At 53.9% G+C, this 27,768-nt stretch overlaps 1 pseudogene; it reads right to left on the bottom strand.

The window, feature by feature from the left end:
• Positions 1 to 27,768, bottom strand: part of LOC143692429 (uncharacterized) — a 58,561-nt pseudogene that overhangs the window by 26,862 nt on the left and 3,931 nt on the right.

Below are 27,768 nucleotides of genomic sequence, written 5' to 3'. Positions count from 1 at the left end.
AGCCCTGCAGTGTCACAAAGGCCTCTTGGTTTCATGAGGCCCCACAGTATCACAATGGTCCTCTTGGATTTATGGGCACCCTCAGGGTCACAATGGTCTCACTGGTTCCATGAGGCCTCACAGTGTCACAATGCTTTGCTTATTCGATGGATCCTCATAGTGTCACAATGGTCTCCATGATTCCATGAGTCCCTTCAGTGTCACAATGGTCTCCTTGGTTCCATGGTGCCCCACAGTGTCACAATGGCCCCTTGGTTCCATGAGGCTGCCAACTCTTAATGGTGCCTCCATTGTTACATGAGCCCCTGCAATATCAAAATGGAGCTTTGGCTCCACTGAGTCTCACAGTGTCACAATGGTCCCTTGGTTCCATGGCACCTCAAAGCCTCACAATGGTCTCCACAGTTCCATGAGGCCCTGCGGTGTCACAATGGACGCTTGGTTTGATGGGGTCTCTCAGTGACACTACAGTCCCTACATTTTCATGAAGTCACACAGTGTCAGTACGGTCCCCTTGGTTCCATGAGGCCCAGCCATGTCACAGTGCTCTCCATGATTCCATGAGGCCCCACAGTGTCACAATGGTCCCTTGGTCTCACAGGGCCCCACAGTGTCACAATGGTCCCTTGGTTCCATGGGCCCTGTGCTGCTGCATTCCCCCCTCCCCTTCTCAGGCCGCCCTGCCAGCTGAGAAATGCTCCTTGGGGCTCGGCCTTGGCCAACAGCCCCTGGGCTCAGCTCCTCTGCAGCTCATCACAAACACTGTCTGCTCCAGGCACTGCTGCTGCCCAACCAGCTCCTGCTTTCTGGAGGAGCAGCCCTGGGAGCTGGTTTTGTTCCCTCCGTGGCACAACATCCCTGTTCTCACACTGCCAAAGAAAGCTGTTGATGCCAAGTGTGGCCAGGATGACTTAACCTTACTTACATTGCCTGTAGGTAAGGGTAAGTCACAAGGTCTAAGTGAAGTTAAACACTGCTAAGAGTTATTGTTTTCCTAAGTAGTTATGTTTAATATAAGTTATAAGCTGAGTTAAATACAGCTTATTAAATGTTTCTCTGCTGTTAAATTGCAAAGTCATAGGTTACAAGTTAGATTAATCCTGCTAAAAGCTCTTTTTTGCTAAAATGTGAAACTGAAGGTATCAGTTAAGGTTAAGGTATAAGTTAAATCCTGTTAAGATCGAGCTCTGATAAGCTTTTGGGCCATTTTTCTTTCATCCTTGCTGTCACTGTCCTTGTGTCACACACACACAGGGACCGTTCTTGGTTTATTTCTGGTTTGATTGTCTGGATTTTTTTGGTTGTTGGTGTTGCTTTGTTTCCTTGGTGTGCCTAAAGTGTCCAGTCAGGAGCAGAGTGACTCTTGCCAAGGAACTTTGTTTCCTTGGTGTGCCTAAAGTGTCCAGTCAGGAGCAGAGTGACTCTTGCCAAGGAACTTTGTGCTGCTGTCCCTTAATATTAAATCTGGTTTTTGCTGATCCCTTGCTGGGGATTTTTTCAGCGCTCTCAAGGCCTCATTCATACCAGGGTGAAGGAGTCCTGGCCCAGGCTCTGGCCCTGGGGGACACGGGGACGCTGCTGGGGGGTCCCTGTCCCCCTGTGCCACCCCCAGGGCCCCGGCCCCCGTCCCTGTGTCAGGCTCTGGGGTCGATCTCATGGAACATCCTCTGGGGGAGGCTGCGGCGCCGGGGTTGGGGGGACCCGGGGGGACAGGGGACCCCGCTGTGCATGAGCAGGGTTGGACTGCTCTGGGGGGAACTGTGAGGGGGGCCGGGGCAGAGTGACCTCCCCAGGGACCTCACACAGCCCCTGTGATGTCACAGAGCCAAATCTGGGATGTCACACTGGAATGTCATGCAGCTGCACTGTGATGTCGCAGAAGACTCTGTGATGTCAGAAAGTCACCCTGTGATGTCACAATCTGTACTGTGATGTCATAGCCTGCTCTATGATGTTACACAGCTGGCCAGTGATGTCACAATGCTCTCTCTGATGTCACAGAGCCACCCTCTATGAATTCAGGATCTGCTCTATGGCCTCACACCGTACTCTGTGATGTCACAGACAGATGTGTGATGTCACAAACCCCTCAATGATATCACAAAACCCTCTCTGTGATGTCATATTGCCACTTTGTAAGGTCACAGTATACACTCTGACCTCACAGCCAGCTCTATGATGCCATACAGCCATGACATGATGTCACAGCCTGCTCTGTGATGTCACAGAACCCCTCTATGATGTCATACAGTTCCCTCTATGATGCTCTAGCTGCTCAGTGACCTCACACAACAAACTCTGTCTTGTCATAGCCCAATCTGTGACCTCACACAGCCCATTCTGTGCTGTCACACAGCCCCTTGCTGACATCACAGCTGCTCTGTGCCTCCATGACACAGCCACAGAGGAGCTGCTGTGACACAGCCCCCTCTGGGACATGCCACAGCCCCTGCCAGTGCTGAGCCCCTGGGAGCTCTTTCTGTGCCCTGCTGGTGTCCCTGAGGGGCCCTGGCAGTGCCCCAGCCCTGCTGGGCTGTGCACAGGAGCTGCTCCTGGCCAGAGCTGTCTCTCTGCAGCTCTGCTGCCCTTGCCAGGAGCTGCCTCTGGGCCAGGAGCCCGGCCCAGCTCAGCAGCACAGACACAGCACAAGGACTTTAATGACCCTCTGGGGCTTTGGTGCTCTTTGTGTCTGCCATGGCCAAAGTGCTGCCCAAGTTGGCTCTGTCAGGGCTGTCTTGCCGCTGCTGCCCATCCCTGTGCCCTGTGCAGCCCAGGCTGTCCTACGGTGTCCCTGCCCTGCACCTCTGTCCCTGCAGGCTGTCAGCATCCCCCGGCTGCCCCAGCTGGCTGGGCCCTTCCTTAGCTGACAGCTCTGCCTCCTGCCTGCCTCTGCCTGCCCACACAAAGCCTTGGGCTGATACCAAAAGGGTTCATTCATGACCCTGTGGGGCTCCACAAGGGGCTGTGGGGCTCTATAAGGGGCTGTGGGGCTCCATGAGACCATGGGACCATTCTGTGAAACCAAGGATACTATTGTTACACTATGGGGCATCATGGAACCAAGGAGGCCATTGTGATCCAGTCGGGGAACCTGCTGAGACTATTGTGACACTTCAAGGGCCATTGTGGAGGTGCAGGGCCTCGTGGAACAAATGAGACCATTGTGACATGGCACGGCCTCATGAGACCAAGGGGACATTGTGACACTATGGGTCTTGTAGAGCTGAGGGGCCCTTGTGACCCTGTGTGGCACCATGGAACCAAGGAGAGCACTGTGACACTGCAGGGCTCCGTGGAACTGAGAACTCGTGTGGCAGTGAGGAGCCCAATGGAACCAAGGGGCCATTCTTTACTTCAGGGCTTTACACAACCAAGGTGCCATTGTGATACTGTGGAACCAAAAGAGACCATTGTGACACTGAGGGGCTTCATGGAGCCAATGAGACCATTCTGGCACTCTGAGTCCCCATGGAACCCAGGGGCCATTGTGACACCACAGGGCCTCATAGAACCAAGGCAACCACTGTGACACTGCAAGGTCTCATGGAAACAAGAGACCATTGTGACACTGTGGGTCTCCATGGAAGCAAGGGACCATTGTGACACATCCAGGTCTGGTGGAACCAAGGGACCATTGTGATCCTGGGGAACCCAATAGAACCAAGGGGCCATTTTGAGACTCTGCGATCTTGTGAAACCAATGGGCCATTGTGGCATTCTCAGTCCCACGGAAACAAGGAAACCATTTTGACAATTGAAGGCCTCATGGAAGCAAGGGGCCATTGTGCCACTGTGGAGCCAAGGAGACCATTGTTATATCACTGGGCCTCATGGAAACAAAGATCTGTTGTGATCCTACAGAGCCTCATGGAACCAAGGGGCCATTGTGGTGCTGCAGGGCCCCAAGGATCCAAGAACATGGAACAGGGTCTGGCTGGCTGGGCCTCCTGGGGGCTGCCCAACTGGTCCAGCTGACCTTGGCATGTTGAGGACCAATTCTCATCAGCCCCTGAAACCCTGGAGTTGTGTGCTTTCCTTCCTGTGGGAAAGAACTGTCCTTCTCCAGGGGTTCATGGCGGAAAGTGGGATTCCTCCTCCAAATTTGATTATATCCAAGGATTATTCCTATATGTCACCTGGAGGGACAGACAGCTCTGGCTGGCCTTGGCCTCTTGGGGGCCACCTCTCATCTGCCTTCAAAACACCGGGGGCCTGTGCTTTTCTTCTCATGGAGAAAAACCTCTTTCAAGTCCAGGCATCCATGGCCAAAACTGAGAACTCGCCTCCAGAATTCCTTAAATCCAAAGATAGCTCCCAGACAAAAGTTTCCAGGACTGTCTAGGTTCCCTTGGCTTGCTAAGGGCCAGCTCACATCTCCCTTTGAAGCACTGGAGTTCTGCACTTTCCTTCCTATGGAAAAGAACTGTCCTTCTCGTCCAGAGCCCAATAGATAAAAGTGGGGTTTGGCCTCCCAAATTCTGTCTATCCAAGGATACTTCTATAACAAGAGATCTGGCTGCCTTGGCCTCCTTGGGGCTGCCTCTAATCAGCCTTTGGAACACTGGGGCTCTGTCCTTTCCTTCCTGTGGAGAACTGTCATTCCAGTCCAGGAACCCATGGCTGAAATGGAATTCCACATCCAAAACTCCCCTTATATCCAAAGGCTGCTTTCAGACAAAAGCTGCAAGGACAGAAAGGTATCGCTGGCCTTGGCCTCTGGTGATTGCTTCTCATCTGCCTTCAAACCCTGGGGTTCTGTGGTTTCCTTCCTATAGAAAAGAACTGTCCCTCTTGTCCAGGTGCTCTTGGCCTCAAGCACTTGACCACTCTATAGGGACACAGGAGCTCTGTGCTCAGTGGGGTGGAGACTGAGGACAGTAGACGAGAGCCCTGGGAGGGATCGAAGGGTGGTTTCAGAGATGGTGGATCCTTTTGACATAATAGAAAACAGCCAGCGAAAGAAAGCATTAATTCCAAAGGCACCTGGGGAGGTCCAGGCTGGACACCAGGAGAAAGGAATTTCCCTGCCAGGACAGGGCTGTGGTGCAACACATCCCCCAGGAGGAGCCTGGAGCAGCCCAAGGCTTTGTGTGGGCAGGCAGGAGGCAGAGCTGTCAGCAAAGGAAGGGCCCAGCCAGCTGGGGCAGCCGGGGGATGCCCACAGCCTGCAGGGACAGAGGCGCAGGGCAGGGACACCGTAGGACAGCCTGGGCTGTACAGGGCACAGGGATGGGCAGCAGCTGCAAGGCAGCCCTGCCAGAGCCAACTTGGGCAGCACTTTGGCCATGGCTGCTGGCCCTGGGCCAGAGGCCAGCAGGGGACAAGTGACCCTTGCAGGCCTGGGGCCTCATGGCCTCCTTGTCCCTGCTCAGCAGCCTGGCAGGGGCTGCCCCATGCTCCTGCCCTTGGCATTGCACATCCCCACATGCCAGTGCCCATCCCGGGAAGAGCCCTGAGCAATGAGGGAGGGACAGGATCTGCCTGGCCAGGGGCTGGGGCTCAGGCCTTGGTCCTTTGTATTCCTGAATCACATCCAGGTTTGCTCAGCACCAGAGACATCTTTGCCTTGCTTGTCCCCAACTGTCATCACTGCCTCCAGGGTTCTGCTCTACCTGGAACCTGGGGACACTTTCTCAATCTGGTCCCTCAGATGGATCTATTTTATGTATGAGAAACTTCAGTGTTTCAACGTAACTTTGAGTTCTTGAGAATTCTTCAAGCACACTCTGAGGGACTGAGTCTGATGCAAAGAGCACCAAAGCCCCAGAGGGTCATTAAAGCCCTTGTGCTGTGTCTGTGCTGCTGAGCTGGGCCAGGCTCCTGGCCCAGAGGCAGCTCCTGGCAAGGGCAGCAGAGCTGCAGAGAGACAGCTCTGGCCAGGAGCAGCTCCTGTGCACAGCCCAGCAGGGCTGGGGCACTGCCAGGGCCCCTCAGGGACACCAGCAGGGCACAGACAGAGCTCCCAGGGGCTCAGCACTAGCAGGGGCTGTGGCATGTCCCAGAGGGGGCTGTGTCACAGCAGCGCCTCTGTGGCTGTGTCATGGAGACACAGAGCAGCTGTGATGTCAGCATGGGGCTGTGTGACAGTACAGAGTGGGCTGTGTGAGGTCACAGACTGGGCTATGGCATCACAGAGTTTGTTGTGTAAGGTCATTGAGCAGCTACATCAACATAGTAGGGGGATTCAACATAGTGGGGATTCTGTGACATCACAGAGCACGCTCTGACATCATGGCATGGTTGTGTGACATCATAGAGATGGCTGTGAGGTCAAAGTGTGTGCTGTGACATCACAGAGTGGCAGTATGACATCACAGAGAGGGCTTTGTGGCATCACTGAGAGGGTTGTGACATCACACAGCTGTCTGTGACATCATAGTATGAGGTCATAGAGCAGATCCTGCGTTCATAGAGGGTGGCTCTGTGACATCAGAGAGTGGGTTGTGACATCACTGGCTGGCTGTGTAACACCATAGAGCAGGCTATGACATCACAGAACAGACAGTGACATCAAATGGTGGCTTTCTGGCATCACTTCGACATCACATCACTGTGACATCACAGTGCAGCTGCATGACATTCCAGGGTGACATCCCAGATTTGGCTCTGTGATGTCACAGGGGTGCTGTCTGACATCCCAGAGTGCGCTGTGATGTCACAGGGGGCTGTGTGACATCACAGGAGGCTGTGTGACATCACAGGGGCTGTGTGAGGTCACTGGGGAGGTCACTCTGCCCCGGCCCCCTCACAGTTCCCCCCAGAGCAGTCCAACCCTGCTTGTGCACAGCAGGGTCCCCTGTCCCCCTGGGTCCCCCCGCCCCCGGCGCCGCAGCCTCCCCCAGAGGATGTTCCACGAGATCGACCCCAGAGCCTGACACGGGGACGGGGGCCGGGGCCCTGGGGGTGGCACAGGGGGACACGGACCCCCCGTCAGCATCCCCGTGTCCCCCAGGGCCAGAGCCTGGGCCAGGGCTAGTTCACCCTGTTACCAACGAGGCCTTGAGAGCGCTGAAAAAATCCCCAGCAAGGGAGCAGCAAAAAACCAGATTGAATATTAAGGGACAGCAGCACAAAGTTCCTTGGCAAGAGCCACTCTGCTCCTGACTGGACACTTCAGGCACACCAAGGAAACAAAGCAACAACAAAACCAAATAAAATCCAGGCAATCAAACCTGAAATGAGCCGAGAACTGTCCCTGTTTGTGTGTGTGTGACATAAGGACAGGGAGGGCAAGGATAAAAGGAATACAGCCCGAAATGTTAACAGAGGTGAAATTTAAAAGGACTTAATCTTAACTGATACCATCAACTTCACAATTTAGCAAAAGAACAGCACTTAACAGTACTTACCCTAACTTAAAACCAATGACACAATAATTTAACACAGGAATAGCACTTAAAAAAACTTAGCTAATAACTTGAATTAAACTTAACAACTTAGCAAAAGAACAACTCTTAGCAGCATTTAACTTAGCTTAGATCTCCTGACTTAACCTTACTTACTGATATCTGGATATCTGAGTGACTCAGCCATCCAAGGCACTCAAACCCCTCAAAGAGCAGCATTTCTGCCACATTTCCCCAGCACAGGCACTCCTGTGTGCACACAGACACAAAGAGTCAGTGCAAGGCACCTGTGAGAAATTCCCCTGAGGGCTGGAAATGCTCCCTGTGCATCCTTTGGTATCTCCCCAGCAGGTGAAGTGTTGAGCCTGGAGAACTGGGGGGATCGGCCCAGGCTCCGTCGTTGTTGGGGATCCCCGAGTGCAGCAAACGGGAGAGTTCCCGGCTGGGAGAGGCCCCACTCAGAGGGAGTCGCTGGCCCAGGAGAGCTCCAAGGGCTCCTTTTGGAGCGCTGTTTGCAGGGCCCCAAGAGAGGGGCTTCAGTCCCAGCAATGGTTCATCCTGGCCACACTTGGCACCAACAGCTTTCTTTGGCAGGGTGAGAACAGGGATGTTGTGCCACTGAGGGAACAAAAGCAGTTCCCAGGGCTGCTCCTCCAGAAAGCAGGAGCTGGTTGGGCAGCAGCAGTGCCTGGAGCAGACAGTGTTTGTGATGAGCTGCAGAGGAGCTGAGCCCAGGGGCTGTTGGCCAAGGCCAAGGCCCAAGGAGCATTTCTCAGCTGGCAGGGTGGCCTGAGAAGGGGAGGAGGGAATGCAGCAGCACAGGGCCCATGGAACCAAGGGAGCATTGTGACACTGTGGGGCCCTGTGAGACCAAGGGACCATTGTGACACTGTGGGGCCCTGTGAGACCAAGGGACCATTGTGACACTGTGGGGCCCCATGGAATCATAGAGACCATTTTGACACTTTGGGGTGTCATGGAACCAAGGAGCCATTGTGACACTGTGGGACACCATGGAATCATGGAGACCCTTGTGAGCCTCAGAAACCAAGAGCATGTTCTGACACTGCAGGGCTACATGGAACCAGTGAGACCATTGTGACACAATGAGGTCCCATGGAGCCAAGTAGAGCATTCTGACATCGTGTGGCACCATGGAACCAAGGACCCATTATGATACCATGGGGCCTCATGGAACCAAGGGCACCAGAGTGACACTGGGGGGATCCATAGGACCAAGGAGACCATTGTGACATTTTGGGGTCTGTGGAACCACAGAGACCATTGTGACACTGCAGGGCCAATGGAACCAGGAGAATATAGCACAGGTGTGGCTTGTTTGACATCCCAGGGCCACCTCACTGGTCCAGCTGTCCATGGCATGAGGAGGGTCTCTTCTCATCTGCTACTGAAAAACTGGAGATCTGTGCCTTCCTTCCTGTGGAAAAGAACTGTCCTTCTCCTCCAGGTGCCCATGGCCAGAATTGGGATTTCACCCCCAACACTGCCTCTTGTGACAGACTGAAGGAGATTGTGGCTCAAAGGATTTTGTGTGTGGGGGAGGAAGGGGCAGGTCCAGCCTTGCCCTGCCCTGGAACCCCAGCCCAGCCCTGCCCTGGAACCCCAATCCCCCCAGACCCTCTATCCCAGCCAAGCAGTGGCTGCCAGTCCCTGGCACAGCACAGGCAATGCTCCACAGCCACCTCTGCAGCCCCAGCCCAGCTCCTGAGGGACCAAATGAGCCCAAGTCCCACCTGGGGGAAGGGCCCAGGGAGACCAAAGGGTATTGAAGGCTGACCACAAGGCAAGCACACATCTTACCCTGCATCCTCTTGGAATTTCCATCTGAACAGTGCTGGAATCCAGAGCTTGGTAGCTGTGTGTGTGCTTCTCAGTATCTTTTTTGTCTTTCACTTTCTCTGTGTCTTCTTCTATTTCTGTCCTCTTGAAAATTTTAAATAACCTAAAATGGAACAGGCTTAGAGTTTGTGAAGTTGAATGGGCCAAGGTAATGCTTTGAGAAGTGTTTTCTGCTGATTGAATGTGGCATTAAACCATTTGCCAAATTTCTCTGATTTTCTGAAGTTGCCAGTAAAGACTGTTTTGTTGTTTAGAGCTCCTGAGGATTTCCTGTCAGTATTTCTCCAGGGCGTCCCACTCAGAGGACACAAACAATTGTAATTCCTTTTAAATGTCTCCTTGAGAGAGTTGTTTAGTGGATGGGGGTCAGGGCTTGTCTGTGCTGCTTGGCCAAGCCCAGGCAGGGCTTTCCCAGCCACATTCCACACTCCATTGCCCAGCTGGAGCCGCTGGTGCCTCTGAGTTGTGCTGCCCCAGCCCCAGGGACACTCTCCTTGTCTGCCCATTCCCCCACGGTCTCTGGGCAGGGATGGCCTCACTGGGGGCTGCTGACATCCTCAGCAACTTGGAGGCTGCTGCTGAATTTCCCTGCTCCAGAGGCTTGTTCAGCATTCAGCTCTTCAGTGCAGGAATTCAGTGTCCCAGGGCTCATGAATATTCAGAACACCTGAACAAGCAAAGCCTCTGGGAATCATTTGATTTACTTTCCAAATCATTTGTGGTTAATTAGGCAGATTTCAGTAGTGTATTCAAACTGAATATGTTTCTTTTAAAAAGACAATGAGCAAGGTTTTTTAGGTCCTGTTTAGGGTTTTTTTCCTGATCGTAAATTGATATGAGTAGTCTCCAATTGATACTGAATCCAAGTACCTCCTCATGCAGTTTGAACAGATATGAAAATCAAGACCCTTCCTGGCTGACAATCAATCAGACTCTGTCCCTACCCCCAGCCCACCATTTCCCCCATCCAAGCCCTGGCACTCAGAGCAGCCTTGTGCAAATCTCAGCTCCCTCCAGCCCAGGCTGCACCTGCAGCTTTCAGCTCCTTGGCTCCAACTCCCACCTTCTTTCCTTGCAGAAGGAGCTGCCCGAGACACAGAGGGATGTTCATTTCCTGTCAGTCAGCAAAGCCAAGGGAAGGCACAGCTCCATCAAATGCAAAAGTCATTCCTCTGCTGGATATTTAATCCACTTTGCACAGCAGACAGTCTCAGAGCAATGGAAAACACCTTCTGTACCCAGCACAGATTCCAAGGTCCCCCCAAACCCTCCCTGCCCCGATTCTGCCCAGATTTGCTCTTTGCACACACGAGTCACAGGCTGAAGTCAGGAGCTCCCTCCATGCCCAGAGGGAGGAAAAGAGAGAAAGGGGAGGAAGAGCTCTCCTGTGCAAAGCCAAGGTCCAAGTGCAGCCCCTGCAGTGGGAACCACAACTCATCAGGTTTGTGTCCTTTGGGCTCAGGGCCTGGTGACACTCAGAGGCACAGAAAAGTTTCTTGCCAACAAATAGAAGTTGAACATTTGAACAGTTTAATAACCATCACAGCTCTTCCCTCAGCTCTCTGTGATGTCCCAGCGGCATCTGACATGTCCCCCATCCCCAAGGGATTTCTGTACAGGAACAGTTTTAGACAAAGACATAAGAAAAGGTAAATCCATGATAGATAGAAACACAATTAAGATGTTGACTAGTGTGGTATTTATTTGAAGTTCAGAAAGACTGGGCAACTCACTGAAGCTCAAAGCATGAAACCAGTCAGTTGAGAGGCAATTGAATGACCAGAGAGCATCTGGAGGAGAAAATCTGGAAGGAATGGGAAGAATAAAGTTCCAGAGAGCCTAGTGAAGAGATGCCCTTAGACACGGCCTTTTAAACAAGAGAGCGGCAAAGACATGAAGGAAGAGCAACAGGAAATATTAGGCTGAATATTGGTGACATAAGAAGAGGGGGAAGATCAGTATTTCTTCTCCTGCCATCATTAGGAGAATCCGGTAGATCCAGGAAATTCCTGTTCCTGATGGGAAAAGATTGCCATTTCTTAAAGGGACTCAAATTACCAAGATAGTAAAGGTTTGCTTGTATCTTATGAAACTAACAGGTATTAACACCTGTGCCCCCTTCCAGGCAGACATGAGTTGTGTCCCCATGAACAGGCAGTGCCACTTGTGCCCTGAGGTGCCCAGCTGGGATTGGATCTCTCCCAGAGCACCTGAGGGAGAGCAAAGCACCTTGCAAGCTGCAGGTCCCTGACAGCCCCACAGGGCTCCTGTGCCATCAACATCTGCTCTGCTCCAGTCTGAAACAGGGCCCATCATGGTGCTGGGATCATCAGAGAGCTGAGGTGTGTGCTGGAATTCCATGGCCTCCCCATCCCGCAGCAGCCCTGCATTTCCCTGCTGCAGCCTTGGTCTCCAGCCCAGCCATGGAGGCTCTTTGGGCTCTGGAGTGTTGCTGCAGCCCCCAAGGGCAGCTGAGCTCTGCCTTTGGCACAGCCAGGCCTGGCCAGCGCAGGCCATGCTCAGCAATTGCTTGTGTGTGCCTGGCCTTGCTGTCAGCCCCGGCAGCGGCTGCGTGGCCCCTTTGTGGCCCTGTGCTGGCCCAGCCATGGTGGCCCAGCCCCTGTGCAGGCCCAGCCCAGGCCAGGAGCATTGCGGCTCGGAACGGCCCCTGTGCCGTGGTGCCCACAGCAGCCTTGGGGCTCTGTGCCCCATGGCCTCCCTGCTGGGCAGCCTCTGCCAGCTCCTGCAGAGCCCGTGGCACCTGAGGGGCTGCACAGACAGCCCTGCCCCAGGCTCTGCCGGCCTCTGGGCCAGCAGAGAGGCAGCCAGGGCTGGCCATGGCCGGGAACAGGCCCTGAGCCCCGCAGGAGGATGGAGCTGGGCCACAGCCAAACTCAGCCCAGGCCAAAGCTGGGCTCAGCAGCCAGGGCTGCCAAGGACTGGGCACAGAGGCTGGCGCTGACAAATGTCCTGGGCCCCCTCCCTGCTCTGTCCCTGCCACCAAGGGCACAGAGCAGCCTCCTCTCTGGGCCACTTGCCTGTTTGCAATGCCTTGCACAGGCGCTGGCCCTGCCCCACAAGGCCTGGCCTGAGTCCTGCCCCTGCACGCTCAGCCAGGCTGAGATGGACACTGATGGTTTCTGGGCCAGGCTCTCGGAGCCCAGCCCAGCTCCCTGCAAGCTCTGCCAGCTGCCCTGAGCTCTGGGCAGCACCAAGGGCCTCTCTGAGCCCAGCCCAGCCGGCTCTGGCCCCACAGCTCTGCTCAGCCCAGGCTGCTCTGGGCACTGGCCCCACGGCCTCAGCCCCTGCCAAGGGCACAGCAGCAGCTGCAGCTGCCACAGGACTCAGCCCCAGCCATGGGGGAAGGTGCTGGGCCAAGGCCAAAGGAGGCTCCCTGGCTGCCCTGCTCCCCTCGGGCTGAGGTGCTGAGAGCTCTGCAGCCCCTGCTGCCATCCCCTCTGCCCAGGGCAGCACAAGAGCCCCGGCCTTGGGGCCCTCAAGAGCTGCTCCTGCTCCAGGCCCAGGGCCCATGCCAAAGCTGGGACAGCAGCCACAAAGCTGTGCCCATTTCTGTTCATTGCTGCTCTGATGGGGATGGATCCTCAGCCACTTGGAGGTTGCTGATGAATTTTATTACTCCAGATGCCTTTTGTTTCTTGAGCTCTTCAGTTCAGGAATTCAGTGAGAAATGCTCATAAACATTTGCTTAAAACTCCTGACAAAAAAAGCCCTTGGGACTAATTTTAATTTTCAATTCGTTTGTGGTTAATAAGACGGATTTCAAAAATCTGTTGAAAGTGAATATAATGTGATGAAAACAATGCAAAGAGGACTGTTTTGTCCAGTTTTGTTTTCCTTTTTATAGATTGATATCATCTATCCATTATATCAATATCCAATTGATATTAACCCCCAGCACCTCCTAATGCTGTCTGAACAGACATGAAAATCAAGACCCTTCATGGCTGACAATCAATCAGAATTTTTCCCCACCCCCTCCCCACCATTTCCCTCATCCAACCCCTGGCACTCCTATGCCTCAGGAATGGTGTGGCCAGCAGGAGCAGGGCTGTGCTTGACATTGGTTCTGTAGCACCTCGAGTGCTGTGTCCAATTTGGGCACCCCAATTTAGGAAGGACATGGAGGGGTTGGAGTGTGTCCAGAGAAGGGCAACAAGGCTGAGGAGGGCTCTGGAACACAAGTCCTGTGAAGAGCGGCTGAGGGAGGTGGGGTTGTTTATCCTGGAGAAGAGGAGGCTCAGGGGAGACCTCATCACTCTCTACAACTACCTGACAGGAGGGTGCAGCCAGGTGGGAGTCAGGCCCTTCTCCCAGGGAACAGTGACAGGACAAGAGGACACAGCCTTCAGCTGCTCCAGGGGACATTTAGGGTCGACATTAGGAAATATTCTCCACACTAAGGGTGATTGGGCTTTGGAATGGGCTGCCCAGGGAGGTGGGTGAGTCACCATCCCTGGAGGTGTTTAAGGAAAGACTGGATGTGGCACTCAGTGCCATGGTCTGGGTGACAAGATGGTGTTGGGTCCCAGGTTGGACTTGATGCTCTCCAAGGTCTTTTCCAGCCTGGTTGATTCTCTGATGATTGTGACACTGCAGGGCCCTGGGGAAGCAAGGGGCCATTGTGACACGGCAGGGCCTGGTGGCACTAAGAGGACCATGGCAGCACAGAGCCAAGGGGCCACGGTGACACTGTGGGGCTGGATGGAAGCAAGGAGTCCATGGTGACAGTCTGGGTCCTGCTGGAACCACAGAGGCCACTGTGACCCTGTGGGGCCTTGTGGAACCAAGGGGCCATTGTGCCACTGTGGAACCAAAGAGACCCTTGGGAGTGCCTGGGGACAATGGAATCAAGGAGCCATTGCTCCATTGCAAGGACTCTGGGAACTGAGGGAACAATTGTGACACTGTGGTGCCCCATGGAAGCAAGGGTCCCTGGTGACACTGCAGGATCTTGTGTCACCAGGGCTCCATTGTGACACTGCAGCACCAAGGAATTCACTGTGGCACTCTGAGGCCCCATGGAACCACAGAGTGCAACTGTGACCCTGCAGGGCCCTGTGGAACCATGCAGAGCATTGTGACAGGTCAGGACCTGGTGTCATGATGGGGCCATTGTGACACTGCAGGGCCCCATGGAACCAAGGGGCCAGGGCTGCTCCTCAGGGACTCCTGGAATGAAGGAAACATGTTTGACATCGTGGTGGCCCTTGGGACCAGAGGCCATTGTGACACTGTGGAACCAAGGAGAGCATTGCTGCACTGCCAGACCTCATGGAACCAAGGATCCATTGTGACTCTGCAGGGCCCAAGGATCCAAGGGACTTTGTGACACCAAGGAGTCTCATGGAACCAAAGGGACACTGTGACACTGGGAGCCCTCATGGAATCATGGAGACCATTGGGACACTCTGAGGCCTCATGGAACCCTTGTGACACCAAGTTGGATGTGAGTGTTGATCTGCTGGAGGGTAGGAGGGCTCTGCACAGGGCCCTGGACAGGCTGGATCCAGGGCCCAAATCCAGCAAGGTGAGGTTTAACAAGTCCCAGTGACGGGTCCTGCACTTTGGCCACAACAACCCCTGCAGCACTACAGGCTGGGGACAGAGTGGCTGGAGAGCAGCCAGGCAGAAAGGGACCTGCAGGGACTGATGGACAGCAGGCTGGACATGAGGCAGCAGTGTGCCCAGGTGGCCAAGAAGGCCAATGGCTCCTGGCCTGGATCAGGAATTGTGTGGCCAGCAGGAGCAGGGCAGGGATTCTTCCCCTGTGCTCAGCACTGCTTGGGCAGCACCTCGAGTGCTGTGGCCAGTTCTAGACCCCCTGGGGTGGGCATTAGAGAGAAATATATACCAGGAAGAGTAAAGAAAGCAAAGGTGGCACAAAGGAAATGCCCAGGGCAGTTTGGGGGTGGCTGCCAGGCAGCCCTGGCTCTGAGCAACAGCGTCTGCAGTGGCACAAGAAACTCCCAGCTGATGGGAACAAACTTTCTGGCTGAGTGCAGAGGCCAGGACAAAGCTGAGTGGTTTCCCTGGTGTTCCCCAGGCCTTGCTGGCCCCAGGGGCTGATGGCATTTGTGCTCCCTCAGGTTCATGTCCCCACAGCAACAGCATGGGGGTGCTGGCCCTGCTGTGTGCAATGCAAACAGGGGCTGCTGAGGCAGTGCTGCCGTGTCTGTGCCTGCAAGGATGGGGCACCTGTGTGAGCTGGGGGAGAGGCCAGGGCTGCAGAGGGGGGATGTTGTTGGCAGCTGCATGAGGACACTCTGGGAGGCTGCCCTGGGCTGTGCAGCACACTGGGCATGGATCAGCCCCTGCTCTGCTGCTCCTTCCCGTCTGGCCCAGGGCCCTTGCAGAGCCCCAGCCATGCTGTTTGCCCCCAGCCTGCCCACGGCCAGCCTGGGGCTGCTGACGGGGGTTTCTGTGCTGAGCATTGGCCTGGCCGTGTTCTTGAGAGAGCCTGGGCAAGGAGCCTGGAGCCCCCAGGGCCTGGCCTGAGGCGTCAGCGCTGCCCCAGCAGTGCCCATGGCCTGTCCCTGCTGCAGCCCCGGCACTGCCACCCCCAGGGCTGTGCCCGGCCCCGAGAGCACTCAGGCCCTGCAGCAACACCAGGGCCAACAGGGCAGCGGGGCAGGGCCACGGCAGCAGCACTGGCAACACCAAGTGCTGCTGCTGCTGCTGCTGCTGGGCACAGCTGCTGGGCCAGCACTGATCTGCCCCAGCTCTGCACACAGACATTGCTGCTGCAGCTCCAGAGAAGGCAACAAAAGGGCATCTCTGTAGAAAACTTTGCTAGGGGAGATCCTTTAGTTCATTTAAAGCCACAGAGAGTGTTAGGAACATTAATCCACAAACAGCAGAGTTTTATGTCCAAAATGGAGACAGGGGAGTCGTTTCTAGCTTTATTCAAATAAAGGGAGAGGACATGGGGAATTCCCCTGGGATCTCTTGAATTTTTACAGGCTGCAGCCATCTTTTTATGCTAATTTCCTGCTGCATTTCCCTTCTCTCTTTCCATATTGGCTGAGGTACTTGATGGGTACAGACTCCCCGATAGGCCTGATACCAAAGATTTTCCAAAGATTTCCCTCTAATGTATAACCCTCCCTTTTACTTTTTAATTCTTATGGAATTTAGGGATTTTTCTTCCCCATTGTTTTTTATATCTCTCAATCTCTAATTTCATTTATCAGCAAACATAAAGTTTATTTGTAAAAGCAAATATCTTTTTCCATTCATCAATCAGTGGAATCCTTCACGTTGTTTCTTTTATCTTCCAGAGCTAGTTTTATCTACCAGCAGACCCACAGATATTTTGTAAAGACAAATCCTCTATTCCTCTCAATAGCACAGCCCCTCATTGAGACAGTCTGTGGCCACAGGGAAGGTGGAGAGAAACAAAATGAGAAATGGCCTAGAGGAATGACATGTGTTTGTTCAAAATCAGAAAAAAGTAAAACAAAAGAAAAACCCCACAGCCAAAGCAATGAGAAGTATCCAATACTACTTTTATTGCAAGCGATTTGCAGAAATTGGCCAGCAGTTTAATGTTTCTGAAACCATCCAGTCATCAGTGTCCACCCTGCAGCCTTGAGCTCCTGGTTCCTCAGGCTGTAGATGAGGGGGTTCAGGGCGGGAGGCACCACCGAGTACAGAACTGACAGGGCCAGATCCAGGGATAGGGAGGACATGGAGGGGGGCTTCAGATAGGCGAGCAATGCGGTGCTGACAAACAGGGAGACCACGGCCAGGTGAGGGAGGCAGGTGGAAAAGGCTTTGTGCCGTCCCTGCTCAGAGGGGATCCTCAGCACAGCCCTGAAGATCTGCACATAGGAGAAAACAATGAACACAAAACAACCAAATGCCAAACATACACTAACAGCAATGAGCCCAAATTCCCTGAGGTAGGATTTGGAGCAGGAGAGCTTGAGGATCTGTGGGATTTCACAGAAGAACTGGCCCAGGGCATTGCCATGGCACAGGGGCAGGGAAAATGTATTGGCCGTGTGAATCAGTGAATAGAGAAAGGCACTGGCCCAGGCAGCTGCTGCCATGTGGGCACAAGCTCTGCTGCCCAGGAGGGTCCCGTAGTGCAGGGGTTTGCAGATGGACACGTAGCGGTCATAGCACATCACGGTAAGGAGGAAATACTCTGCTGAGATGAAGAACGTAAAGAAAAAGAGCTGTGCAGCACATGCAGCGTAGGAGATGTTGCTGGTGTCCCAGAAGGAATTGTGCATGGCTTTGGGGACAGTGGTGCAGATGGAGCCCAGGTCAGCGAGGGCCAGGTTGAGCAGGAAGAAGAACATGGGCGTGTGCAGGTGGTGGCCGCAGGCTACGGCGCTGATGATGAGGCCGTTGCCCAGGAGGGCAGCCAGGGAGATGCCCAGCAAGAGGCAGAAGTGCAGGAGCTGCAGCTGCCGCGTGTCTGCCAATGCCAGCAGCAGGAAGTGCCTGATGGAGCTGCTGTTCGACATTTTTTCTCTCTTGGCATGGGGATCTGTAAGAAAAATAATCATGGAATAGTTGGGTTTGGAGAGGATTTGAAATATCCCAGCAAAGGCTGGGGGCACTTTCCCCCCACTGCCTGCCCAGGGCTCTGCTGCCTGGAGCTGTCCCTGCCAGCAGCTGCTTCCCTGTGCCCAGGGCTGGGCCCTGCCAGAGCCCAGCCCGCCCTGGGGGCTCAGCTCTGCCCTGCAGAGCCCTCCCAGCTCAGGCACTGCCCAAGGGCAGCTCTGGCTCTGCAGGCTCTGAGGGCAACATCAGAGCAACCCTGAGGAGGCTGGAAAAGCGGCTCTGAGGCTGCCTCTAAGGGCTGATTTCTGTAACTGCCCAATTTATTCATATCTGAGAGAAATTTTATTTTTATTTATCTCAGCCTGAAATGAGAGATTAATAACTATGGGCAATTTCCCATCCCAGCAACCCATAGTAGTAGATTAAAAAAGCAGGATTTTCCCTTTTATGCAGTCCCTGCCTTGCTGTGCTCCCTGTATAATCTATTTGGAAATGTTCTGCAGTTCACTGCCATGCTGGGAGCAGTCCTGAACAATGCAGCATCCTCCCCACACAAGGAGAACACTCCCAAGCCTCACCAGCTGTCTCCTCCCAGCCAGATCTTGTCCCCCAGCGCTGGGAGCAGCTGCCAGGGCTGGCTGAGAGCTGTCCCTGGCAGGCAGCAGAGTCCCTGCCCCAGCACAGCGCCCTGGGCTGCAGGACCCTGCTCTGCAGGACAGCCCTGGGCACCCCTGGCTGCTCTGCACAAGAGACAAGCAGAGAATGTACTCACAGGCTCTGCAGGCATTGGCATGTTCCAGCTGCAGGAGATGGCTCCAGGAGCTGCAGCTGCATTGTCCTGCAGCCAGAGGTTCCTGTGCCAAGGGCTGGCAGTGATTGTGCCCCAGGCACTTCTCAGCCCCTTCCCAGCCCTGACTGATTGAAGCTCTCTGTGCCTCTGGGCTGTGCCCGGGCTGGCTGCAGGCAGTGCCCCAGCCCTGCTGGGCTGGCACAAGAGCTGCTCATCCAGAGAAATGTGCTTTTGAAGCTCTTCTTGGTGACCAGGAGCTGTCTCTGTGCCAGGAGCCCAGCCCAGCTCAGCAGCACAGACACAGCACAAGGACTTTAATCAGCCTCTGGGCCTTTGTGCTCAGGCCCTGAACATCAGTCCCTGAGAGGGAGCTGAAGAAACCTCTGCAGAACTCCAAGGCAGAATCCAACTCCAAACTTTCTTGGACTTTTAATGGGTCCCACTGAGGGACACGACTGAGCAAGTGTCCCCAGGCCCCAGGCAGAGCAGAGAACTGCAGGCAGTGCTGACAGGTGGGGACAAAGAGAAGCCAAGTCTTGGTGCCCTGGGGCACAGCAGGGTCTGTGCCACCAAGGGCTGGGAGGAGACACCTTGTGCTGAGGCCCTGGGGCCTCCTGGCACAGCCCCAGCCAGGCTGGGCACTGTCAGCCCCTTGTGCTGCCCTCAGCATCCCCCCCTAGCCCACATCCCAGTGGCCTCAAGGATCTGCTGCAAGGAGTCCCTGGGGAGCCTTGCTCAGCAATGGCCCTGGGGGCTCCTTCATGCTCCCTGCAGGGACTGCAGCTTTTTCAAAGGACTTTGGCTTTGGCTTTTGCCTTGCAGTCTCTGAGAGATTTGTGCAATTATATCCTCCAATTATCTGCTGTAATTAGTCCCTGGAGAGGCTTTGTCAGTAACAACACTCAGTGGGGCTCATTAATACTTCAGGGTACTCCAGTTATTTGAAGGTACTTGGTGTTTCCCTTTTGATAGAGACTCTGTGAGAGGTTTGTGCAATCATGGCCCCAATTATCTGCTTTAATGAGTCCCTGGAGAGCTTTGTACTGACACTCAGTGCTGCTCAGTAATGCTTTGAGCTTCTCAAATTTTTTAAGGTAGTTTGGAATTTCCTTTCCACACTGAGACTCTGAGAGGTTTTTGTGCCATCCTGGCCTCCAATTCTCTCCTCCAAGGAGTCCATGAGGAGCCTCTGTTGGGCATGGACCTCACTGAGACCCATTCATGCTTTGAGACACTTTGGGGTTTTCTTCTGACTTTGACTCATGGAAAGGTTTGTGCAATCTCCTCTCAGGCCCTGAGGTTCAAGGCCTCAGCTCCAAATGCACCACAGGGCTCATCAGGATGCAGCAAGTCCTGACAAACCATGGCTCTGCCTTGATTTCCCTCTGCTCTAATGCAGTTTATCAGGGATCTATCTGGAGTGATTTTGGTTTGCTAATTTGAGATTTCTCAGCCAATGCATCTATTGGTGCAGTGGGATCAGTGTTGGCTAATTACCATTGCACTCACTGGAATATATTTACTCATTTCCTGCTGTGAGATAGGATTAGGAGAAAGGCAAAGTAGGCTCAAAATTTTAAAAGGGTATATAGAAAAGTTTATTACCAGTAAAAAGAAGAAAGTAATAAGAATCTGAACACTTCTCCTCTCCCTACAACCTTTTCTTTCTTACTGACAATGCAAGGAGGCAAAACTTGAAAGTTTCAGTCAGTTTACACCATCTAGAACAGTCTTTCTTCAGTTCACTTAGGGAGAGGAGTCCCTCTTTCATGCTATAGAGACTTCTCCATAAGAAAAAAGTTCTCTCGTGGCTCTCAATTCCCACAAATAGCAGCTGCCCAGAAAATCTGCAATTGTGAAGTCCCTCCCATTTTTCACAGCGTTTCCCACAGCTGTTTTTATGGGCCATGTCAATGTATGGGGTATGAGTTTAAAGATGAGCTGTTGAAGAGCAAAGATTCTCTTCATCTATTTCTGAAATCATCTTCATCTCTGAGAACAGAGATCTTCTTCTTCTCTCCCTGAGGGCACAGCATCTCACTACTCTTCTCTCTTTCTCTGTTTAAACTTCTGATGGGATCACAGCTACTTCAACATTTGCTTACTTTAGCATGGAGGTTTTTGCTGAACAGGTCATCTCCCCATATTTTCAATTAGTTATAGGGAAAAAGAGAGTCTGATGTATCAATTCCATCCTTCTCCATAGCTTTACAAGAGGATTTCAGCCCCAAGATCAAGGCATCTCCTCATTCCTCCCATCTGGGACTCAACTTCCCCTTCAATGACCTGGGTGTCTTCATGTTGCTCCTCTGTGTGCCTGCACTTTGTCCTTTTCTCTCACTGGAGGGAGGATGGAAGCACTGAAAGAGTTCATATCTCACCAGGGCCTGCAGATGGTTCCGTGTCCCCGGCCGGGCTCGGTGCTTGCGGCCGGAGCTGTTTTACGATGGAGGTTTCTGCAGCGGCTGCGCTGGGGCTGTGTCAGGATGGGCCGCGCTGGGGCAGGGCCAGGATCTCAGCAGCCAGGCCAGAGCACAGCAGCAGCACGGCCGGGGGCCGATGGCTTCTCCTGCCCCTGCCCGGGGCTTGCGGCTGAAGCCCAAGGGTGGCAGAATCTTGGCCGAGCCGGCCCGGCCCGGGGCTGCTCCTGGGGCCCGGCGGATCCTGGCTGGGCCCGGGCTGGCGGCGGGGCAGGGCTCAGCAGGGCCCAGATGTTCCCAACTGCAGCCATGGCCCGGCCCGGCCTCGGCCCCGCGGCCTCCCCTGCCCTGCCCGGCAGCCGATGGGGCCTGGCGGGGTCCCTGGGAAGGGGCCTGGCCCCACGGCAGGAGCCGCCCGGCCTGGCCTGGCTGAGACGGGGCCGGGTCAGCCTTGTTACCTCTGTGCGAGCCAGAAGGGAAAGAGACCCTCCCAGGCTTTCTCATCTTTAACATGTGTCTTCACAGAGGCGTGTACAGTTTCCTCAGTGGTTTAACAGATTGTCAATTCTCAAAGATAATTACCGATTGGTTTTTTGTCAGACACAGATGAAACTGTTAGCAGCTTCTCTTAGAACATCACTTCTGTGATGCAAAACCACCACAACTGCACAGAGCACAGAGCTCCTTTGTCCATATATAGTGCTCACGTGCCCGAGGTTTCAAAATACCTCCCTGGGAGATCTCTGGGCCCTCTCCAAGGTGTTTTCAAATGAAAACATTCAGCACAGAGTCTAAGAAAATCACCAGAGGACAGGGCCAGCCTGACCTGTCTGTCCTGGCTACTTTTGTCTGAGATCAGTCCTTGGATAAACAGAATTGAGAGGCCAAATTCTAATTTTGGCCATGGTCCCTGGACATGAAAGCCGGTTCTTTTCCATAGGAAGAAAGGAACAGAGCCCCAGTGTTTCAGGGGCAGATGAGAAATGGCCACCAGAGGCCAAGGCCAGCCAGAGCAAGCAGGATTTTGTTCTGAGTGATATCCTTGCATATAGGAATTGCTTTAGGGAGAGTTTCAATTTTGGCAATGGGCATCTGAAAAGGGGGGCGGTTCTTTCCCATAGCAAGAAAACCACGGAGCCCCAGTTTTCCAGGAGCTGATGGGAGGCGGCCCTTGACATTGCAACATCAGCCAGACCTGTCAGGGGACCCCTGGGAGGCCAAGCCAGCCAGCGCTTTTCCATGTTCCCTCAGTTCCATGGGGCCCCACAGTGTCCCAATGGTCCCTTCCTTCCCTGAGGCCCTGAGGTGCCATAATGCCCCCTTAGTGACACCAGGCCCTGAAGGGTCCCAATGGTCTCCATGGTTCCATCAGGCCCCACAGAGCCATAATGGTCTCTGGGTTCCATGAAGCCCCGCTGTGTCACCATGGCTCCTTGGTTCCATGGGCTCCAGTGGTGCCACAAGGATCCCCTTGGTTCCATGAGGTTCCCACAGTGTCCCAGTGATCTCCATGGGAAGGGAAGAACCCAGCCCCAGTGTTGCAGGGGCAGTCACCAGAGGTCAAGGCCAGCCAGTCTTGATGGTACTGGCAGATTTTGCCTGGGACCAACCCTTGGATATCCAGAATTTTGCAGGTGGAATCCCAATTTCAGACATGGACACTGGAGGATAAGGATGGTTGTTTTCCATTGGAAAGAAACCACGGAACACTGATTCAACAGTGAGATTTGGGGATCTATGGGGAGTATTGGGGATTGTTTCTGCACCTCATGACCCAACAGGAGCTTCTCTAATAAATGTTGCCTGAAGCTCCCACTGTGGTCATGACAGGAGCCCCTGTGAGTGTCTGGGACATCCCGGCTCTTTGGCAGCCTGGGCACTCCTGGGATGTCACCATGGAATGGCTGTCACTGCCTCTGACCCCAGGGCTCTTTACCATCCCCAGAAACCCCTAGGAGGTCTCCATGGAGCCCCTCTCTCTGCCTGTGACATTCCAGCTCTGGAACAGCCTGGAGACTCTTGGAAAGTGCCCATGGAACCCCTCTGAGGGCCTGTGACAAATCTGATCCTTAGCAGGCAACCATCACCAGCCCCCTGTTGCTATGGTCAGTTTCCATGGCAACCATCACCAGGCCCCTGTTGCTATGGTCAGTTTCCATGGCAACCATCACCAGCCCCCTGTTGCTATGCTCAGTCCCTTGGCAGCTCCATGGAGACCCCATGCCAGGGGTGGTTGCCATGGACACCAGCTCAGGCCTGCAGCCAGAGCCCGTTGCCATGGCAACCATTGGCAGCCCCATCCCCAGGCTGATGGGATCCCAGAAGCACAGAATGGGCTGAGCTGGGAGGCACCCATCAGGATCTTCCAGTGCAACTGCTGGCCCTGCACAGGACACCCCAACAATGCCAGCCTGGGCCTGGCAGCGCTGGCCAAACGCTGCTGCAGCTCAGAGAGCCCTGGAGCTGGCACCCTTCCCTGGGGAGCCTGGCCAGGGCCCCAGCAGCCTCTGGCCAAAAACCTTTTCCTGACATCCAACCTGAGCCTGCCCCGACTCAGCTGTAGCCGCTCCCTCCACTCCTGTCCCTGGGCACCAGAGGGAAGAGGTTCCCACAGCCCCAGCCAGGGACCCGCTCCCAAGGCTGCTGCCATGGCCACCAGGGCTGCCACCAGCTGGGATGCTCGGTTTCCACGGGCTAGGCTTCAGGAATGGGATTCCCCAATTTCCTGCTGCCGCTAAAACCGCGCTGCCCTCGCTGCCCTCCAGCCTCCCATGGAAAGCACAAAAGGCAAAGATCCCGGGCTGGGATAAGAACAATTTAATGGGAACAGCAACGGGATAAGGAACAAACAGGAACAGAAACAATATTGATAACAGAAGGGATAAATAAAACTGTTTACAGGGAAAACTACAACACAACTCACAGGGTCTGCCTGGCTACAATATTTCTTGCCTGGAAAGGACACCCTTCTCCTCTGGGAGAGAGAGAGAGTCCCTTTCCTGTCCCTGGCAATGATCTGAGGTGGGACTGAATATAATGACAGGACCATGGCCAGACCCTCATTTTATTCAATGCCACATCAGGTCATTGGCAAAGGGCAGGAAAAGGTGCAGGTGTCTTCCCAGCATGGATCACAGGGAACATGGATCACCAGGGCTCTTTCCAATCTGGCTTCTCCCATGGGGGATGAAACTGGAGTGGTGCATGAAGCTGTTCCTGCAATCGAGGCATTTGCACGGCTTCATTTACTGGTGGCTCCGTTGGTGTCTTGTCAAATGAGAGCTGCTGGTGAAGCTCTTCCCACACTGGGGACACTCGTAGGGCCTCTCCCCAGTGTGGATGCGCTGGTGCCTGATGAGGGTGGAATTGTGCTTGAAGCTCTTCCCGCAGTCAGGGCAGTAGAAGGGCCTCTCATCCGTGTGAATCCGCTCATGCAGGAGGAGATTTGAGCTGGTCCGAAACCTCTTCCCACACGTGGGGCACTCGTAGGGTCTCTCCCCAGTGTGGATGAGCTGGTGCCTGATGAGGTGGGACTTGCGCTTGAAGCCCTTCCCGCAATCAGGGCAGTGGAAGGGACTTTCTTCTGTGTGAATCTGCCAGTGCCTGGCGAGATCAGGGCTGGTGTGAAACCTCTTCTGGCACTCAGGACACTCGTAGGGCCTCTCCCCAGTGTGGATGCACTGGTGGGTCAAAAGGGTGGAGCTGCAGCTGAAGCCCTTCCCACACTCCCCACACTCCTAGGGCCATTCCCTGGTGTGGATCATCTGGTGGCTGATCAGGGTGCTGCTCTGCCTGAAGCTCTTCCCACACTCCAAGCACTTGTGGGCCTTCTCCCCATCATGAAGCTGCTCATGGGCCACCAGCTCCGAGCTCTGGCTGAAGCTCTGTCCACCTTCCTGGCTCAGGGTGGGTCTTTCCTCCTCAGAGCACCCTGGGCTGGGTTTGGAGCCCCTTCTCCTGTGGGATCTCTGGGACTTGTCCTCCACGTTGGAATTCTGCACTGTGGAGCCACTCAAAATGGCCTCTTCCACGAGGTTCTGCTTTGGGGATTTGCCCTCCCTGGTCTCCATCCTCAGCTCCTTTTCTGGGGGAGGAAGGACAAGGAGAGGATGGGATTTGCCTCCGTGCCAGAGGGAAGGGGAAGGAGATCCCCCCAGTGCATCCCTGGCAGGACGGGGTTAGCAGCAGGGTTGTCCTGGAGCCGGGGGCTGTGCTGGGCTGGGAGATGGAGCAGGAGAGAGGGGGAAAGGGGCATTGACTTCCTCCTCACCTGCCTGGGTATCCCAGGGCTCCTTCTTCTTCCTCACAGCCTCCTCCTCCATCTGGCCAAGTTTATGGGATGGAAAATCCTGTTTTGAGAAAAAAACAAGGGATAAGTACATTGAATTTTGTACTTGTTTGAAGGCAGTCCTGGGGAGGGTTTAAACCAGGATTACAATTTAATAAGGAAAAGAAGATCAAGGCAATGATGCAGAAACACTGCCTTAAACTGACAGAGTCAGGATATAACCTGACACCCTGCTGGTCAGGGTGGTGGCAGGAGTCCCATTAAATGGTGGCTGCAGTCCTGTTGGAGTGATGAACGTGATTCTGTCCAAGCAGTGATCCTGTAGAAGGGTCTGGTCTTCGTCTGAAGGTCCAGTGGTGGTTCTGGAGCTCTTGTCCTCTGGGAATCCAGTAGGCAAGCTGCTCCTGGTGTTGCAAGGCTCAGCTTATATGCAGGTAGGAATGCTTGGATCCTCTCCCTGGGTGGAGCATCCCACAATGGGATGATGGAATTTGATCAGTCCTGCAGTGACACTCAATGGCCCATTCCCAGAAGATATCTCCCCTGGAGGGCGTTATCAGGGCTGAGTCATGGAAGAGATCAAGAACACTGCCCCACCTGTTTAGAGCAGTTGATGAAGATGGGGATTGCAAACATGCATTTGGTTCCATCTTACACTGCAGCCTGAAACAGTGGGGGAATCCCTGTTCAGGGGGTGAACACCACCCCCCTTACCCAAACTGGCTCAGGTGTAAAACCCCCACCCTGGGAAGGCCACACACACAGGGGACAATGTCACACTTGCCGTGCTCCAGGGCAAATGGCATCTCTCTAATATTTTCTTAACCAGATTGCAAAATTATTTTGGCACAGTGAGTTCAGGGCACTGTTCTTTGACCCCAGTTGCCTTTGACTACAGCATGGTTCCTTCCTCTGAGAGGTTGTGGGTCTCTCTGGAGGTACTCTTGGAAACTTGGATGCAGCTTCGTCTGAGCGCCCTATGGGAGAACTGATGAGGAAAATGGCTGTTGTGGGACTGGAGTGTAAAGAAAATATTTTGTTGTCCCTCCTTGAAAAGTTTGTTAAAATCGCTGGAGGAAATGGAGCAAATGATACCAGCAAGACTGACAAGGTTCATTCACCACATGGTGAGGAACATAAGGCTGCTAAAAGTCCCACAAGAAGCCCAGCTCAAGTAGCTAAATTCCCAAATAACTACTGGATTCCCAGGCTTGGGTTTTATCCAAATGTGAGAATCATTATTCTCTTCATCCCTGTCACCTTTGCTACACAGAGCTTTCCCTTCCTTTTAATAATATCTGTATTGGGCCAAATTTGCGCTTTTCTTTAATTGTAACCTGCCAGCAGCTGAGCTGGAGCTGTGCAGGAACCAAGGAAACTTGGAATTGCCACAGAATTGCTTCTATTGTCAGCCGGTGCTGCGGCGGCCGTGGGGCAGAGGGGTGGGAAAGGGGGGTCCGGGGTGGCAGTGGAGGAAATGCCGGGCCCGGGGGCTGAGCACAGGGCTGAGCACGCAGAGATGGTTTTGTTCTTGCTGAGCTCGCACTGAGCCAAGGCCTGTCCTGCCCCTCATTCGGCCACGCTGGGGAGGGGCTGAGGCTGTGGGGGAGCTTGGGAGGGGACACAGCCAGGACAGGAGATCCCAGCTGACCCCAGGGATAGCCCAGACCATAGGACATCATGATCAGTGCATGAAGTGTGGGGAACAAGGAGGAAGGGGGCACATTTGCAGTGAGGGTTTTGTCTCCCCAGGTAACTCTTAGGCAGGATTGGGCCCTGTTTCGCCAGTGGGCAGGGCCCGCACCAAAGACACAGACACCAACTTAACTTAAGGAACAGTGTAATTTAGATAATGCAAATTTGCAAAAAATTACAAAAATATTAGGTAGGCAAAGCAAATAATCATTAGTCAATAATTCCAAAAGAGAAGATGTTGAAATGAGTATCACACAACTGTCCATTTCTGGCTGCAGGCTCTGGAGATTCTATCTCTGCCTTCAATCAGGGTTGCATTCCCTAAAGAATCCTGGTACCAAATCCTGCTTTCCAAGGCCGGAACAGTGTCTCAGGTTTAGCTGGGTGTGTATTCAATTACCCTCTGTTAAAGTTGGGGCAATTATCATCTGTTAAATGAGCAGTTTACTTTATCTCTTCCACATGAATCCTCCCTCCAGGGAGATATCTTCTGTTAATGGGCCATTGAGTGTCACTGATAAAAATTCCATCATCCCATTGTGAGAAGCTCTGCCCAGAGGGAGGAGCCAAGCATTCCTACCTGGATATAATCTGAGAATGTGAACAACAGAGTCAGCCTTCTCCCACAGGATTCCCAGAAGAGCAGCTTCCAGCTCCACTGGATCCCAGAGGAAGACCAGGCCAATCGACGCCACAACTGGACCTTCCAAGGAAAACTCCACCCTTCCACAGGATCACTGCTCCAACAGAACCACACCTGTTCCCTGCAGGAGCACTGCAGCCACCATTTAACAGGAGTGCTACCAACACTCTGACCCACAGGGTGTCAGGTTG

This window comes from Agelaius phoeniceus (assembly GCF_051311805.1).
Source record: "Agelaius phoeniceus isolate bAgePho1 chromosome W unlocalized genomic scaffold, bAgePho1.hap1 SUPER_W_unloc_1, whole genome shotgun sequence".
Taxonomy (NCBI): Eukaryota; Metazoa; Chordata; class Aves; order Passeriformes; family Icteridae; genus Agelaius; species Agelaius phoeniceus.
Note: the sequence above shows the minus strand (reverse complement) of the source record. Positions and strands in the feature narration are given on the sequence as shown.